General features: G+C 40.5%; 1 protein-coding gene across 1 annotated transcript in view; it reads left to right on the plus strand.

Annotated features, from left to right (window-relative positions):
- The window catches only part of fhit (fragile histidine triad diadenosine triphosphatase), a 423,256-nt gene that overhangs the window by 12,763 nt on the left and 395,888 nt on the right, over positions 1 to 14,605 (plus strand). Inside the window, exon 2 of the mRNA XM_039799117.1 lies at positions 12,813 to 12,907. The gene's annotated coding sequence lies outside the window, so the exon portion shown is untranslated. The remainder of the gene's footprint in view (positions 1 to 12,812; positions 12,908 to 14,605) is intronic.

Here is a 14,605-nt window from a genome sequence, read left to right on the forward strand (position 1 = left end):
TGTTTGTTAACTTGTTGTAGAGTTTTCCCCAAGTTGCCAAAAAGCAATTTCATGCAGCTAGTGTGGTAATAAATGGCTTCAAATAAAAAAAAAATAACACATCTGAAATTATAAATCTAATTTTTCCTTTTTAATTACTGAGGTGTGAGACACCCGCCACCTTAGAGCTTTTGTATTCACTGATTGAAATCACACCTGGCTGAACTCCCCAGTGTTGCGGCATAGGGCATCAGTTTCTTTGTGCAGGCTTTGGAAAGGAGATTGTTTGAAATGTTGGGCAATATCAGTATCCATCATATGCCAGTGTTGCTTCCCTAAAGGTCAGCCAGAAATAGTTAAAATCACCCACAGTACGTGGGTTTTCCATCTGTGTGCAGGGCGTTTCACAATGTGAACATGGACATGCTGTAAAAATGTTTAAATGTGTATCATACACACTGTATGATGAAAGAAAAAAAGAGCTCTTAGCTCCATCCCCTCCACCAAACTTCTAACTTGGGCACAGTGAATTTCTCTTTATAATTGGACTCTTTATGTACAATTGGCTTTTAATCCAACACTCAATCAATGAATCAATGAATCAATGAATCAATCAGTTTCATAAGTTCTTTAAATCAAAGAAATCATTCATCTCACAGTTGGACACAGCACATTCTCATGAACAGGATGATATATTGCCCGGCCGGTCACGTGACAGAGTTTACCCGGCCGGCCACGTGACAGTTAAGTTTAGAGGTCTTTACAGTTAAGTCTAGCTGAGAAAAGGTGACTGTGAACCGGGTACCGAGCACCGTGAGGCTAAGGTCCTTCTAGCGACCGTTAGGGGTGTGAATCTTCACTGGTCTCACGATTTAGATTGCGATTATCCTGTCAACGAATCGAATTGATTCAATATCACGATGCGTCACCTCCTCAATATATAATTTGTATGATCTCCCATTTGTATTGTATCTGCTCTTAAAAAAAAAAAAGACACTTCCTGAACGTAGCGGAGTCTGAACACAGCAGACAACAGACACATACTAAAAAACGCAGCAAACGAAAATCAAGTAACAAGTAACCTCAGTAGGCAATAATCGATTATGGTCTGTCTCTGCATCGATGCAGAATTGTCCAGGTACGCAGGCCCGATGCCATCGATTAATATCAACACCCCTAGCAACCGTTGCAGTTGAGTTTAGCCAAAAAAGGTCGAATGTCCTGCCACAACGACGGTTAAGTTTTGGCAAAACGACTAGTTAAGATCAGGGATGCACCAAATCCAGGATTCGGGTTTGGATTCGGCCGAATATTGGGCTTTTTGACGGTGTTCGGTTTCTGCCGAACCGTAGCATTTTTTCCAACCGAACCCTACGCCTGCAGTCCGCGCGCTACGCTGGTCGACATAATGTAGGTGGACCGTTCAATGCAGTAGGCTATGAGAAAGTGAAAATGGAACTCGCGAGCAGAAACGCACCGCCCGGCAGCATCCACAGCCAAAAGAAAGCGACCCAAGCCGAGCCACACGCCCAAGTCGCAATGCCGACCTGTCCCGCGGCGGCGAGGACCCCAAACGACACACTACATCGCTGCTGCCGAAACACCTGTGCATGAAAGAATACGAGCCACACATAAAGGAATCCACAGGCAGCAGCCAAAACACAGCAACCCAAAGTACGGCAAAGGAAGGCCAGTCACAGCTAAAAACTTGTTAACCGGACAGTCTCTCCCGGGCTGTCAGCTGTTCTCTCTGAGTTTCCCTACAGTGGGAGCGGAGCGACTGCTGCTCGTTAGATAACGTTAGCTTTCTAATTTCACCCACCCAACATGCCTTCATCATGCCAAGGGAGTAAGCCAGCCTCCACAAAGCGTACCTCCCATGGAGCCATTTTGATGCTAATAAGCCATCAGGTGCAGTTAGCATCCCATTGCCACAGCGAATAACTTTACATCTGAAACGTTTAAAGACTCTATTTGTCCATTGTTTATCTCTAAAGAAACACGACAATGTATAACAGGCTCCATTACCTTGTATCTCACGTTATGGCTCTGTAGCAGACGTTTTTGTAAAAATAGGCTAACGATTGTATCATAACCATGGGACTTACTGTCTCATAGTAGAGGAATTACCGTATAGTACAGGAGAAGCTGGCAGGCAGTTTGGACTTACATTAGTTTAATTACTAATGTTAACTAGCATGTTAGTTAGCAATAATTAGCCTGTGCCCATTTTATCTCCTTACATATACCTACACTCTCCGTCTCTGTAAGATTGGGAATGATTGAGATTTCTCTTGGCACAGCTACCAGAAGACTTCCAACTTTCAGTTGCTCACGTCACATCTACGTCGGCAAGCTCAGTTTGCAACTGCGCAGTAACGCTCAGCCCTCTCCGGAAAAGTGCTTCTAATAGACTTCACTGGTCTCCGTAGAAAACTACGGCGTCACATTGTCCATTTCTTTTTACTGTGTATGCATCATACACTGGTTAGTGAAAATATCCCAAACAAAATTGTCACTCATCTGGCGATAGCGATGTGCTTTCCTACGATGTGAAAAGAGCGTGTGAATTCAACATTAAGTTGATACATTTGTACGGTATTTTATTGTGTTATTTCATTGGTTAAGAGGAAGTTACAGTAAACTTAGAGCTTTTATTGTGACGGGAAGAACAGAAGTGAATAAAGTGTTGTATTTTCTGACGGTTGACTGTGTTGGGGTGGAATAAAATGAGACGTGCAGTGCCGTCTTGGTTCTGGCATTGGAAGCCAAACCCGAGTCTAGACGATATAAGAAACCCTCGGTTACACATTTAAAGCGCCCATATTATACTCATTTTCAGGTTCATAATTGTATTTTAAGGTTGTACCAGAATAGGTTTACATGGTTTAATTTTCAAAAAACACCATATTTTAGTTGTACTGCACAGCTCTCTCTCACTGCTGTAGATCCTCTTTTCACCTGGTTTCTGTTTTAGCTACAGAGTGAGACCTCTTTTCTTCTTCTTCTTCTTCTTCTTCTTCTTCTGTACTATCTTTGATTGCACTCGCACATGCTCAGTAGCTCAGATGTAAATCATGTCAGATAGCTAACTCTAGAGACAGTAAAAGAAAGGCTGTTTCTCCAACTTCAGTCAGTTACAAGGCAGGATTAGCTGGGAGACTTCTAAATGAGGGAGCACATGTAAGTAGTTCTTTTGTAGATTATGGTGAACTTGTGTGTGTTGTAGCAGTGCTTTGCTATTGAGAACGAGGTACCATGCTAGTGTTAGCATTAGCGTTAGCATGCTAACGCTACGAGCTAACGGTTGTGGTTAGCCACCTCGTTTCGGATTGTGACGTCACATTCCGAGCCGATTTTGAACAGCTCACTAGGAGACTGAAGGCAGGACACATTCAGAAACCGTATCTCATTCAAAACAGCATGGATGGATTTTTTTCAAAGTTTGTATGTGTGTGGAAGCACCAGAGACACAAAAGAACACCCCAAATACCATAAAAAGTTTTTTTTTCATAATATGGGCACTTTAACTATTTTAGAGGCTGTGGACTTTGTTTACTTCATTAATGTGTTTACTGTGCCATTTGTATCATATTTGCTACGCAAGTTTGTGAAACCTCTATCTCATCAAGTAGATCAGTAATTTCCTTAAACACCTGTTGTATATAATCTGATACATGTATTTTGCCCTCTAGTGGATTATCATTCCACTACAAGCAGTGGAAGGGATTCTTTTTTTACCTTTTCAAAATGGCTGCCATCATTAAATCCTCCACACACTTTTGGCAGGGAACAAGTTGCTAATTTTCATATAGTTATGGTAAGAATAACATTTATATTATTACTCATTTTTTTAAATAAACATCTTGTTTATTGAAACAATGCATAATTACTTAAAAATTCATTATTTATATTACAGTTAAATCGTGTTAAAAATGTGTGTATCAAATCTGATACTGCAGGTATTTAGGTTCTTTATCCCTGAACTTTCAAGTCACATTTTTGTAATGTAATCTACATCATGCCTACCACTATACAAACACACACTATTTTGATGATTTAATTAAAGTAATTAATGACTAAAATTCCATCTTAAAATACATTTTGGGTATTTTCAAAATAACAATAACATAATCGCTATTCTATGTCCACCAATTTGTGTATTTTTAGATGTCAAAAAGACTAGAAGAAGAATTTGTGTATTGAAAATGTCATCAGCATGATCGTAGATGGCAATTCAAGTGACATGGAGCAATTAGGGGAAGATGATGAGGAGGAGGAGGAATAGACTCCTAAGTCTATGCATGATAATGGAAGTTCAAATAGCAGTGATGAGGAAGACTATCAAGATGAAGGTGTAGCCCATACAAGCATGGAAGTTGAGGTCCCAAAAACAACAGATTTTTGCACTTAAAATGAACATTGTTGTGAGCAAAACATTGCCCAAAATGCCCAATGTATCAAACATGATACAAAAAATATATCATTAACCAAGATACATATGGCAAGATTTTTTGGGGGGATTTTGTAAGAAGGTTTAATAAACATCTAAATTCCCAAAAAATTGAATTTTCTGGTTATTTTTTCATGTGTCAGGCTTTGCAGTTAATGGACTAGGGATGGGAGTAGGTTTCGGATTCGACAGAATCTTAACCAGTGGATTCGCTATTCAGCCGAACCCCAAAAATATGGATTCGGTGCATCCCTAGTTAAGATTAGAAAAAACGATTGTCGTTTTGGTCCCGGTCGCCTTAAGTAGTACTCCCGGGACGTGAACACCCGTTTCCTTGGGTGAAAGTCTTGTGTATTCCCCTAACATCTTCCGGAACATGAACACCGCTCCCCCGCATAAAAACCCCTGTGTTTCAGGACCCACCCTTCCACCTCGCAAGCAAGCACGAACTGGGCATTGTGTGATATTACGACCTCGACAGAGCTTACCTGATGATGCAAAAGGCCCTTTGTCTCCAAAGGAATGAATAACGAAGTGAAAGGATACATACAGATATCTGTAATAAGCAACAAGGACACCACCAGAAGCAAATGAAGGGATATTGCAAAAACCACAGTGGATATATTAGTGTAGCAGTGAAGGTGAATGGATTTAACACATCCATACCTAGGGCTTAGCGGGATGTTGTATCGAGACACTGTATGTTCTATGCATTTTTTAAACTGACTCTCCTCTGGCAGGAGGTCTGCGGTCCATCAGGACTAAAAAAATCACGCCTCAAAAACTCCCCGGCATTAACAAGGCTCGGGACCCCCACTGATACAGACTCTTAACCTCCCCCCTCCCTCTAGACACTACATATTCCTACATTAACGAGCATCCTGGACTATATACCTGGCCATTGTACATCCTATACAGTCTGAACTTTTGCACATCCCTCATCATTTTTGCACAGCCTGCACTTAACCATACAGCCTTCTTTTCTTACTGTTAAACAGTTATATTGTATATATTTGTTTTAGGTTAGGGCTGCAACTAATATCTCGATTAATCGATTACTTGATTGGTCTATAAATTGTCGGAAAACGGTAAAGAAATGTCGATCAGTGGCCATTTTCGAAACCACATACTATACTAGCAGTGCGGACTGATTTAGTAAAAATGTATCATGTAGTATCCAGTATGCAAACAAAAGCAAAATCTGCACTAACTTGCCGTTGTGGCCAACAACTGGAAACTTTTTACAATATTGGTCTGCTAATTTGTCACTAAATTCACTTCTGAGACTTTTTTTCTGCGAGAAATCAACTATGTAGAGTTTGATTATGGGCAGTGTTATGAAAGTTTATGGCTAATTACCAATTTTTTTCGATGGTGTCGGGAGTTCAGGAGCACCACAATCTGACGTGCCTGCCGGGGGTCGCTGGCTTGCCCGTCGGCCCTGTCCCCCTTCGCAGACCCCGCTGTGAGCTGGCTGGAGCTCTCTCAGGAGACTCGCGGACAAGAAGCGTTTATTTCATCGACGTTTGTCTGCCTTTTTCGGAGTTACAAAGCTCCACAAGTGATTGCAGGCGTAACTCAACAAGCACGCTTACCGGGCTGTCACTCACACACACACACACACACACACACACACACACACACACACACACACCGGCCACGGAGCAGGAGCAGGCAGAGGCGAGGGAGAGCAGCGACTGACTGGCCAGAGAGATACCCGTCTCTCTTTGACAGTCTTGTATGTCAGTTCTAACATGTTATATACATGAGATTGGATATTTCAGTTCATAATTAGTGTTTGTTGTATTTGCTTCTTTCACATAAAGATGTAAGAAATTAAGTTTCAGTTTCTTCAATTTTCAGCATCCTACAGTAAACGAACAAAAAATGCAAAGCTCATTAAGTTGTATTTTTCATTTGCATTAGTGGCGTGAGTTCTTTTTATTTATCTTTTTTTGCCCTGCGCTTTAAAGAGCCTGTTCAAAGGCTCAGCCTGGCCTAGCGTACCGCGGAATGAAACGACTTTCATACCGTTTCATACTCCATACTACTGATACTACTGATACTACTACTTTGTGTCTATATCTGTCCTCGCTGGCTTGATAAAGTTTAATCATTCATTCGGCTTCGCTTAATGTATGTTCAGAGGCTGAGGTGCAGGGAACTGTCAGGGGTTGGAGTGACCAGCTGGATTTTATTAATTTACCGAATGATTTCGTAGCCCGTTTCTCAATGGTGCTGTTAAGGAAGCTCCCCATGATTTCTCCCCGCTCTAATGGCAGCCATCTGTCCAGAAGGCAAAAAAGTTCCTCCTCCTCTGAGCTGTCAGTGAACTGGAAACAAACACCTGCTCAGAGCCGTAAAACACATGTGTTATTGCAACCAGCCTTCTGAACAATCCTACCATTGCATTTTACTCATTTGATGACAGATATGGATTTCAGAGGGCTGGTGCAAGTATTTTCGTCAGGTTTTTCTTGACTCTGAACACTTTATTGATCCCCTCAGGGAAAAAGTTTAGTTGCAGTTGCTCACATTAAAATTCAAGGTAAAATAAGAGGAAGAGAAGAGCGAGTCAATAAGTGGATAAAGTAACATAAAGTAACATAGCTACAGTAAGAAATAAACGTTAAAGGGTAACTACCATTTTTCTCAACCTGGACCCCTATGATGTCATTGTGTGCAAGTGACTGATTGGAACAACAATCTTTGACATTGGTCCATTATTGAAGCTTTAGTCCGTAACTTTTTGATATTAGAGAACGTCCGTTACATTCAAGCCGTTGCCAAATAAGTTGCTACAAAGCTAATTAAGACTGTCAGCTCCACACAACTCTCTCTGTATTTCTCAGAAGATTGTGTCGTCCGACACCTTTCCCCAGAAACTATGCACTATAGCTTTAAGTGACATCGCTGCAGTCGGCAGCCATGAAACAAGCTACAATGTAAGTTAATAGGGCAAATGTGCAGCTTGAATTTACCTTCACTAAAGTACTCGTTTTGCCACTGACAGGCTCAGATTAATATTCTAAGTGTCTGACAACATTTATGGAAAGGATTTCTAAGGAGATCGACCTTTCTGTTAAAGAGTAAGATCCTTTTTTAAACATAAAAACATCCGCAACATTGCGTTCGCTGAAGCCACCAGACTCCATGTAAATAAACAGTAATTTTAGCATCGTAAAATACACTTCATTCAAAGTAAACTAAATTAAACTATGAAAAGCCGTTTTGGGTTGTCTTTCCACTTTCCCAACCATCACAACTCTAGTTTTGGTGGAAATAAACACATAGTTTACCTATTTACATGTGACAATATATTTGCTCCATACATGCTAAAAGTATTGCTTTTTTGAATGGTCTGGTGGGTTTAACGCTTGTGATCTAAGAGCTGTTTCTGGTTGAACAGAAAGGTCTCAAAGAGGTTTTAAAAAGGCTTACCGCTGTAGGGATCCTTTCCATAATGTTGTCAGACACTTAGAATAATAATCTGAGCCTGTCAGTGGCAAAAACAGAACTTTTAGTGGACGGAAATTGACGATGCACATTTGCTCCATAGGATTACATTGCAGCCCGGTGTTTTGGCTGCCGGTTACAGCGTTCATGCCTTATACTAACCAATTTCCGAGATTGTTGTTCCAATCAGTCACTTGCACACAAAACCATAGGAAAATAGGGTTCAGGTTGAAAACAAAATGAAATTACCCTTTAAGTAAAACACTGATTCTTGAAACTTTGCCAAAAGTTGGTTAAATTACAACATCTGAAGGTATATCATTATAGACCAAGGTCTTGGCTGTTCAACAATGTACCGGTGTCACCTCCCAATTTTGTATTTTTTTCATAAAATAGGCGTTTTTACAGCTATTACTTTTTTTTCATCAACACCGTCAGACACAATAAAAAGCAAATTATTTTTTATTTATTTGGTCTAATATGTATTTAGAGTTTTTAAATCATTATCTTGCATTCTTAGTACACATATATGCTGTTAAATGTTGAATATTCACTTTTGTTCCTTTACGTTTCCTTTAAGCCTAAATAGAAAAAACTATTACTTTAATAACTCAACAGCACTGAAGAAACATATTGTAAGCATATTCATTTAAAACAAATTAAACTCCCTCTGATGGTGGTGACTTTAGAACTGACGGTGGTGACACTAATCTGGTGACAGTGGCCTCATTACAACAAACAATTCCAAAATGTATACCACACAAGATGGCTTCTTGCTTAACAACTTAATTTAACTATTGGGTCCAAAAAAATAACAATCCTGAGCATGCATATCATGTGAAAGAGTAGGTTTTTGTCACCACCGTCAGGTTTTCTGTGACGTACAGTCTGATGGTGGTGACAAAAACCTCCAAATAGTCCTTAACGGAGGCTAGAATATAATTTTTGATCACAATAAATACGGGCTCATGGCTGTGGTTCGGCCGCAACCTCGAGGTTGAACCACAGCCGTGAGGATATTCACGAAAACCTGACGGTGGTGACGTCTGACGGTGGTGACAAAAACCTACTCTTTCACATGATATGCATGAGTTGTTCACATTAGCCATCTTGTTTCCCCTCTATTGCTAGCTACTTCAGACCTCTTCTTAAAAAGTATACATTTATATCGTAATCAAATCTAAAAAATTGTATACAAAAGAGACGGTGTTGACATGTTATGGCTGCGACAGTAGCAGTGTCCAAAAATATGAACAAGTTTAAGAGAAAATAGCAAATTTAAGGGAGCTTGAGTGATCTTGAAGCATGCAGTAGAGCTGAAGGTTTGAAAATGGGGTCCTCAGGAATGTAGTTGACCTTGTAGTTGCCTGATTTTATTGCTTTTTGTAAATATCTGACGGTGGTGACGAATATGTGGGACGCATTTTGAGCAACCACAAAATAATAGTAAATATTGTTAAAAACTCACTGTTTTTAGTTTTTAAAACTTATAAGAATGTACTATTTCATGTGGTAAAGATATTATTCAATTAAATTATTACTTTGTTTTTTTAATCAAGTTGAAATGATTATCTCTTATGCGAGGTACAACTGATAGAACTGGTTTTGTAGGTAATGGGCCAGCAAATAATCATTAAATAAAAAATAAAATAAATAAACCTATAAAAGAACCTTACATATGTGCAAAGGACCCCCTGATTATAACCTTGATTCTTTTTATTCATGAAAATGTTATTCATTTCCAACAGAATGAGCACTTTTCTTGGTGGGACATGTTTTTGGCAAAGTTTCAAGAATCGGTGAGAAGTAAAGTGAGATTAGGTTAAAAAGAGTGTTTCTAAAACAATGGATTCCACACATTCTAATGTAGTGCAATATGAACATAAAAAAGTACAGTGTCAACATACAGTACATACATAAAGTGCAGTGTGAATAAAAGTAGCAGCAGTGAATAAATACCAGATATTGCACATGTAACTGATAAATAATTGCACCAAGTAATCTACATAATTGTCCAAGAATATTGAGATGTGGTGTGGAAATACGTGCTGTGAGTCCAGTTTTGACACTCTAAGCATGTAACGCTCAGAGGGAGCTGATATCACGTGCAAATATCCCCCAGCTTAAAGGGAACGGCATCTTTTCTCGTAGTTTGTACCAGTGGTAATTTGCATTGATACATGAAAGCGCGTTGGAGCCAGCGTTGCATATTAGCATAAAGCATTAACCGTGTGCATCATTAGATCAGTGACACTGTATCCCTCAGATCCCCTGACCTGCTTTGCATCATAACTCCACATGGAGATTTGCGAACAGGGACACACAATGTAAGAGAGCCTGTATCAATTATGCACCATTTATTCATGCCACAACAATGGCTCGCACAGTCGATTTGGTTCCATCGGCTTCATGTATAATTCAATAGAGTCGTGTCCCTCTCTCCAAGCACTGCTTTCTCCCCGGCTCGTCCGACATGCAGACGTAATGGCGTTGCATGGTTGCGCGTCATTTCTGTCCCCTGACATACATACCTTATCCTGTTTGGCGTGCTGTGTAGAAGCTGCCTTCAGCCCCAGACCCCAACACTACACGCCATCACGTATACACACATTACACTTGGAATTTTAGGTAGTTTAGTTAAAGTGACAGCTTTGTAAAAGATAACTGAGCAATTTGATTCCATGTTCAGAGATTTTTTTTTTTAAGATTTTATTATCACCCAAAACAATGCTTCACAGTTGACTTCATAGGTCAGATGTGGAGAAAATATATCGTTTAGGGCCACAGTTGAGCAGCAGTTTTACATTTTAGTCAAAATGTTTTATGTAGATTGTCAATTGATTTCAGTTCAATTTTATTTATAGTATCAATTCATAATGAGTTATTTCAAGACACTTTACAGATAGAGTAGGTCTAGACCACACTACATATAATTTACAAAGACCAAACAATTCCAGTAATTCCCCCAAGAGCAAGCATTCAGTGCGACAAGACATTTGAATTGGGGGCGCCTGGGTAGCTCACTTGGTAGAGCGCACGCCCATATAAAGAGGCTCAGTCCTTGACGCAGCGCCCACGGGTTCAACTCTGACCTGCGGCCCTTTGCTGCATGTCATCTCTCCCCTTTCAAGTCTTAGCTGTCCTGTCGGAAATAAAGGCCTAAAAAAATAATCTTTAAAGAAAAAAAAGACATTTTGAATTGGTAAACATGTCCTCCAAGCCTAACCACAGCATACGGTTGGCCAGGGGTCAGCAGGTTCAACCGTGGGCGAGTGTTTCAGCATCGTTCACTGGTCGGACGACTTTATTTCACAGGTGCTATGGAGAGGCAGGCATGTTGTCAATGTTTTCTTTCTTTTTTTCTTTTAAAAATAAGGTTAAGATTATTTTTTGGGCATTTCCGCCTTTTAATTTGACAGGACAGCTAGGTGAGAAAGGGGAGAGAGAGGGGGAAGACATGCATGGACCGCTGCGTTGAGGCATAAGCCTCTCAATATATGTGCCCACTGAGCCAACCCGGCAACACCTTAGGGCAGATTTTATAAAGGATTAAAGGATTCCTATACGCAGATGTATGTTTTTTGTTGTTGCACTATTAGACTAGAGATATAATTGCTTTGTAATCCAATCCACTCGATAGACTGCCACCTGTTTGTGTTTGAGATGGAAATGATTGATTACTATTAGATGTTACAAGGTCATATTTATTGGGATTTACATGAGCCCTGTACAGTAGATTTTTGAAAGAAATACAAGCGTCGATGCAAACTGTAAATGAAAATGTTAGCTTTTGTTAGCAGGCCAGCACTGCCTTCCAAAACTTGTCAGCGCGTGTACTTCGTATTAAAGATGGCCCGATACCATTTTTTTGCTTCCCGATACCTGAACTTGTGTGTCGTCCAATACCGAGTACCGATCCGATACCAGTGTGTCATATATTTTATTATTTTTTAACAATTGTATACTACCTGTATGGATGTGATATTATTTCTATCTTTGTTGTGAGTCTGGCTCAGGTTAAACTCTTTGTGAAACATGAGTAAACACAAACAATGAATGCCACAGAACTTTCTTTTATTAACTTAACTTATAAATAAACTACTTTAACGTAGATTTTCTATAGGGCTTTATTACATCGTACCTGATCGGTGCATAAACTGCAGTACTTCCCGATACCAGTGTTTTAGGCAGTATCGGAGCCGATACCGATACCAGTATCGGAACATCTCTACTTCGTATACAGAAATTCCACCAGTTGTTCCCAAAACGCCCCAGTTAGAGAGTAAATCTGTCAATATATTGCTTTTAAATCTTTCCAATCATTCCCCGAAAGAACTCGAGCAGGCCTGCTGTATTTACAAGTACAAAGAGTCGTTGCTATGCAGATGATACACCGTCTGATCTCATTGGTGTAGACTGGCAGCTTTCAGAACGCTGCAGACCGGCCAGTTGCAAGTAGCTGTAAGTTTACACTCATCTTGTCTTTAGTTCTGAACTGGGCTTTACGTCCAGTTCAGAACTAAAGACTGTGAGACTGGTATTTGAATCAGGCTCTTTCCGTGGAAGCATCGACTGTTCGGGGTCACCCCTAATGAACACAGATTTAACCCCACATGTTGTCAGGGTTCTTCTGGCTGTTTGGCGAGTCCTTGATGCTGTATGTAAATGGAAGCAGCAGAAAGTTGTTGAGTGGCTATATTGGGGAAAGATTCCTCCGTTGTGATTCAGCCGTCTCCGTGCATACAGCCAGAGGTCAGAGCCACTGCCAAATGATTTCCACGGCGAGGTCGTAAGGTCAACGTCGAGGTGTGGAGAACGGGGCACTGCCAGACCTCAGGCTGCATATCAATGCTCCACCTCGACCCCTCGGCGGCTCCTGCATTTACATCAAAAATCACATCCATCCTGCTTTCTTCTCCCACAGGCAAAGAGAGCTGAGCAGCCCATTCTTTCTTTCTTCCTTTCTCCGCCATGAGCACAAGGAGCCCACTGCAGCACTGAGAAGTCATCCTTTTACAGGTAAAGAACACACAGCTAGCACACTTTCTGTCTATCGGTGTCGAACCAAAAAGTACTTGTGATTTGTGATTGTAGCAGTTTTGAACGTTATAGCCAAATCGTTACAGGTTGTGTACACTTGGCAATAGATTTTCTAGCAGTAATTGTTTTCTGGTGATTTCATTTTTGAAATCGATCAGCTTTGAAACATAAAGCCTTCTTAAATTAGGGTAACTATGCTTTTTTTCACCCTGGACCCAGTTTTGGTGACTGATGGCATGATCAAACAATCTTTGAAATTGGTCCAGTACCTGGCAACACCGCTGCAGTCGGCCGCGGTGAAACAATATGACTCCATTTTGAAAAACCAAACAAACAAAGAACAATAATTTTATCAGGGTAGAACACGCTTCATTTAAAGTCGACAGAAACAAAATCTAACTATCAAAAGCCGTCTTGGTTCGTCTTTCCTCTGGTCCAACAATCGCCACTCTGGTTTGGTTGAAATAAACCCTTAATTCACCCATTTACATGTGGAAATACGCTGTCTCTATACACGCTAAAAGTACGGATTATTAACATGGAGTCATTATTGTTATTTACATGGTGGGTTTGGCGATGGCAATTTCTAGGCTGTTTCAAGTTAAACAAAAAGGATCTTACTTTCTAACAAAAAGGTCTATCTCCGAAGGGATCCTTTCCATAATGTTGTCAGACACTTAGAATAATAATCGGAGCCTGTCAGCGGCAAAAACGGCACTTTTAGTGGACAGAAACTGACGCTGAACATTTCCTCCATAGGGTTACAATGCAGCCGGGTTCACGGCTGCCGGTAACAGCGTTCTCGCTCAATACTGGAACCATTTCAAAGATTCTTGACCACATTAGTAACTTCGACACCAATGCATGGGAAAATAAAAAAAATAAAGATAAGACCCTTTTAAATAGCATTAACAAGGACTTTCAAAACAGTCACTGCTGCATTAGTACACAGCAATTATTAGCCTGGTTGTCACCAGACCCTTCTCAGTTGTAACTGAGAGTGGGTCTGGGCAAGGTTCATTCACAGCTATTCACAATAGTTGACATTAATGTGAAGTGTACACAATTTGTCATTAAATCATGCAAACCCACCAGCACAGTCCCCTTTTAAGTTGGAGTATTCATCCTCAGTACTAAACGAATGCAAATCAACTGTGTTGCAAACAAACCCTTGTGAGCCGTGTGCAAGCAAACTGCTCATTCATCAGGATTTGCTTGCTCACAGTGCTTCAGACTGAAGCCCCAGCTTCCACTAAGTGTCTCATTCTGCCTCCATTCATTTTGGATGGAAAGTGAGCGGTTTGCTGCACCAAGCTTCGCAGCTCAAGGACAACAATTCGCAATCAGGTGACCTACAAATGTCCTGGGCTGCTACCAAGTGATTATCAGTAATAGAGAGTAATGTCAATTATGTTTTTTATCTTGATAAGTAAAAACAAAATCAATTCATCCAATCCATTTGGTCTTTTAAGCTACCGCTGGTAACTTTTATAAAAAAATAACTTCTTGTCATAGTTGCTCAAACTATCACTCTTACCTGACCAGTGTCTGTGGCGTAGCGTTGGTCCCGTTTGAGGCCCCCCTGCCTCCGCTTCCCCAAACTTCTCGATGGATCTCCATCATCAGCTCACCATGAATCTCCCTGACACACATGCACACATCTGTCTTATAAAGCCA

The sequence above is a fragment of the Perca fluviatilis genome, chromosome 4 (genome assembly GCF_010015445.1).
Source record: "Perca fluviatilis chromosome 4, GENO_Pfluv_1.0, whole genome shotgun sequence".
Classification (NCBI taxonomy): Eukaryota; Metazoa; Chordata; class Actinopteri; order Perciformes; family Percidae; genus Perca; species Perca fluviatilis.